At 38.6% G+C, this 4,574-nt stretch overlaps 1 long non-coding RNA gene across 2 annotated transcripts; it reads left to right on the top strand.

Annotated features, from left to right (window-relative positions):
- The first annotated feature begins 3,214 nt into the window (after nt 1–3,214).
- On the top strand, nt 3,215–4,072 carry LOC123988034. Of its 2 annotated transcripts, XR_006829607.1 has the most exons (4): nt 3,215–3,471; nt 3,568–3,643; nt 3,745–3,965; nt 4,033–4,072. It is a non-coding gene; the product is annotated as an uncharacterized LOC123988034 (long non-coding RNA). The 2 variants fall into 2 exon arrangements; XR_006829606.1 differs by having other exon boundaries at nt 3,745–4,056.
- The last annotated feature ends 502 nt before the right edge of the window (nt 4,073–4,574 follow it).

Below are 4,574 nucleotides of genomic sequence, written 5' to 3'. Positions count from 1 at the left end.
CCTCGTCCAATTTCGCATCACGAGAAACCTAATACATTTGTGCACCAGTCATTGCATTCCTGCTCACATGTTTTTGTGCGAGTTGACACAGTAAGGAAATCCCTTGAACCGCCTTACGAGGGGCCATTTGAGGTCCTAGAACGGATTACGGATCACGTTTTTAGAATTAGGTATAAGGATAGAGACATAAATGTTTCTGTCGACAGGCTCAAGCCAGTGTTTTGCGAGAGTACACTTGACGACGCCACAAAAAGTAAGCCAAAGACATATTCAAAGAAAGTTAGATTCAAGTAAGATTTAAATAAGAATCGTGAGTTGAAGATTTGTAACTCACTCGGAGGGGAGTGATGTAGCGACCAGCGTTGCTGGCGTTCGACGCGCCATCATATGTTAGCTAGATTAAGTTAGTTACTAGTCATAGGTTAGGAATTTTTAGGTTACGTAGTTGGTAAGCCTAGTTCGTAAGACGCGCGTCCTTAGAAGTAAGAAGAAGATTATTCCTCTCTGTATCTCTGAAATAGAAAGACGTAAAGCGTTGTGCAATAAAGAGTTACGTTTAGTGCCAAAGTGTATATATTTATTCCTTCCTGGGAAAACTAAACCACTACACGAATTTTTTCGCCGCCGCAACCTCCCATAAGGATGGCAGTCTTTAACAGTATCTCGTCGGTGCTATAGATAGTAGAAGACTGGATATGCCTATGTTACCGAAGGGTGGTCATTTTTGGGGCGAGTGTGCCCCCAGTCTGAAGAGAAGTTTCCACAGTCGGTATAACAGTCGTGCCTGTTTTGGCAGTTCTTCTGTTACCATACCTTACTGGCACAACTACCTTATCGATTACGGTAAGGTGAAGAGACGTACGCACGTATAGTACGACTGCAATGTTGCCACATCTGTTTCCATATGTATGGCAACTAGTATTCGCACTTCACACACAAGCATATATCTGTTTCCATCCGTGTGTGCTATCGCTTCGGTGCTTTCCACCGTCAATTCGCATATTCTGGCTCAATTAGAAATGAATATTACTGATGTATTAGGTTATATATTTAAATCCGGTCGCTGTTAAGAGGCCGGCAACACTTTCGTGACAATAATAAGTTAATTACAAAAATAACTATAAGTGCCTTTAGATCAAATTGATCAATGAACATATCAATTAATAGATCAATAGATGATCAAGTTACAAGTAATTAAAATTTCCAAAAATCGCGACTTTTCATTTAAGAACGTGACTATACTCCGTTCAACGAGACGAGTCACCAAGTATAAACACGTGCACGTGAGCAGGACAGGGCCGACTTACGGGTTCCGGATCCCCAAATCGCATCGTAAGATAAGCCTGACATTGCATACAAGAGCCCTCGGCAAGGGACCACCATAACTTGGCCCTGAGTTGTAGCATGTGGTAGCCAATGACCGCAGTCGTAGAGCCGATCACGTGAAAACCGAGGGAGTTGTTTGTTTTGACTTGGTGACTCGTCTCGTTGAACGGAGTATAGTTCTGTTTTTAAAATTAGGAAATTTTAATTACTTGTAACTTCTAAGTGCATTGACTGATTTCGATGAAATTTTCAGCATACACATAACTTATTTAAATCTACGAAGGACATTTTAAATTTTCATTATGGGCTCACATAAGAATGTTCAAAAATTACCCTTCACTATTTTTTTCACGATTTCAACAAATTGTAACTTTGTAAAGTAACAAAAGTACATATCTTAGTAAATTAATTTTTATAGTTTCTCAAAAAACCTCGTTGTTTGCGAGTTCACGTGGGCAGCGAGGACAGAAATGAATGAGGCACACTTGCAGCAAACACAAAGCGTTTATTGCGCGTCAAAATAGTCAAACACTTATCAACGTTTAACAAACAACGTGAAACGATCACACCGCGTGGTCACGAACAAGTTTACAATAAATGATGCGTGGACGAAGCGCGGTCAAACGTACACAAATAACGCGTGGTCGATATAAACTTTACACAAGTAAAGGCGTGGACAATGCGTGGTCAAAGCTTGTTATATTAACAACGGAGACTGTAGCTTGATCTAAGCGTGAGCGTGAGCGTACGAAAAACACGTGCGAGTACTCTGAGCGTTCGATCAAGAAGGAGGAAATCGATTATGGCGTCGATCGTGCCGGTTCCGGCGTGGAAGGGGAACCGCGTGGACAAAGGGGGCCCGTGAGGTGCTGCCCTATCGGTAACGACGCACCAACGAATTACTTTCGCTGCCAACTTCGTCACGCTGCGTGTACGTAGGGAATTTCGCCAATACTCGTCATTTGGTCCAATTTTAAATGAGGTATTCTGTTTTAAACGGTGTATGAATACGTTTTTTGCCCACTGTATGTTTCGACCGTTCTACGGAACACAGGCGCGAGGAATTCTAAATGGAGTTTATTACAGTTCCTCGACGAAAAGCTATTTTTAAGTCAAGATGTTTTCATAGTCCAGGTAATGGTCTTTTATTATTTTATATAATAGAGTGAGAATTTAATTTTCGGTTCGTCCTCAATAGGTCCGGTCATGTCATAAACTGAGTTTATGCTTGGCACAAATGATTCTCTTTGGTCTATTAATTGGTATGTTCATTGATCAATTTGGTCTAAAGGCACTTTTGACCCCCTTATCCGTCTATACCCTTTATTAAGGGGGTAGACACGGGTAATAGTAGCGCGTTGACTTTACCGGCAAAAATGGGCCTATTAATGGGTTTACGGGAATCGGTTATTTGTCCTTATAAGAGAACACATAGGGCTGGGTGAGGGCTCATTCGAAAGAGGAAGGTCTAATGCAGGGGGCTCAACCGATGGTTTAACGAGATTGTGTTGATATCTAATAATATGAGTGTCCAAAGTAGAGGAAAAATCGAGAAAATACGCCCGCTGAATCCAAGTACATTTTAAGTAACTATAACAGTTTTATGACTAAAACGATTTGTTGAGCCCCCTTCATTGAACCTTCCTCTTTCGAATGAGCCCTTATTCAGCTCAAGATCTTTTCACATAAGGACGAATAACCGATTCCCGTAAAAGCATTCCCAAAGACGAGTTCCGCCATTATCTGGATACTACAGAGCAAGTTACGTGACAAATTTAGTTCAGCTAGTAGTTATAAGGTGGCGTCTAAGTAGAAAGGCTGCCGATCTGGAATCGTAGCCAGAATCAAGCGTCAGCTTGATTACGTCACTCGAACTGTGCCCAGGCCCTCCAAGCTCCACTCTTGTGATTTTGATGCAAATTTTAGGTTTACGCCTCACTACCAGGAGGCGCTGATGTCACTTCTCTACATGCATAGCTTGTATCACTGATTTTAACACACAACTAAAGATATCGTGACGTCATGTTCCCGCGAAATTTGTCGCCGCGTTTTTCAATTGTTTCAAAATTTAAAGAGACAAAAGAAATATGGCGCACATGGTTGCACATGGTGTGATGGTGACAGCGTAGGTGATTGAATTTCCAGGTTCGTGAATTCCGTTATTATAATTATTACTATTATTATTACTATTGCTATTATTATTATGACTATTATGATTATTGAAAAAGATATTTTTTAAAGTTTTTGCTAGGTGTTTAGGTTTGTCAATAACTTCTGCTGATGAGATGCAGTAACAGGAGGAGAAGCTAGAAATTAAGTAAGTACAGAATGTTTTAAAATTGTTACTGAAAACATAACTGTTTACATTGCTATTTTAGTAATATATTTAATTTTAATTATTAAAATGTATCTTTAAAGAAAGAGGAAGAAACTATGCATCATCAGAGGGTGTATTAACGAAAACAGCAGGATGTTCTCCTTCCCCTTAGAGAGAAAGGATAAGAAGAGGATGGCACAGTGGGTGGAAGTATGTGACAACCCAAAGAAATTCTGAGTGATCTGTAGTAGATACTTTAAAGAAAAATACTTCATGAGGAAAAGATTAACAACATCAGCAGTTCCAACACTGAACTTACTTGGTAATTACTCTTATGTATACTTTTTATAGCATATGTAAATAATTGTTAATGAAAATATTTATTACAGTGTCAGAGACTACCTCTATTAAAATAGAGCAACAAGACACCTGCATGCAAATGAAAAGAAGAAAAAGAGGAAAATTGTAAGTGTTCAGTTTACATATACAATATATGTATAAAACCATTAACATGGTATTAATACATTAAGCATATATAATAATACTTTTTACATGAAGTGTATGTATAATATTATATAATTTTGTTGTTATAGTTAAACCTGACTGCACCAGAGGAGTGGAGAACGTGATTTTCGATTGCATGTTATTGTATATTATTATTGATATATATATATTTATTATATTTTAGGAAAAATTTAATATATTTCCATTACTATACATATATTGTTGTAATATTTTCCTTTCCTTTATTTTTATTTTTCAAAGTTTTGAATAAGTAAGACCATGCACACGTATGTAGGGACCATGTGCTTGTGTGTGTACCTCACCGATATCATTTATATGTGTTTGTAGCGACACCAGCGATCCTGGTAGTGAGGCGTAACACTAATTTTAGTTACAGCATTAAATACGGGAGTTTGGAGGGCCTGAC

Source organism: Osmia bicornis, chromosome 8 (assembly GCF_907164935.1).
Source record: "Osmia bicornis bicornis chromosome 8, iOsmBic2.1, whole genome shotgun sequence".
Classification (NCBI taxonomy): domain Eukaryota; kingdom Metazoa; phylum Arthropoda; class Insecta; order Hymenoptera; family Megachilidae; genus Osmia; species Osmia bicornis.
Note: the sequence above shows the minus strand (reverse complement) of the source record. Positions and strands in the feature narration are given on the sequence as shown.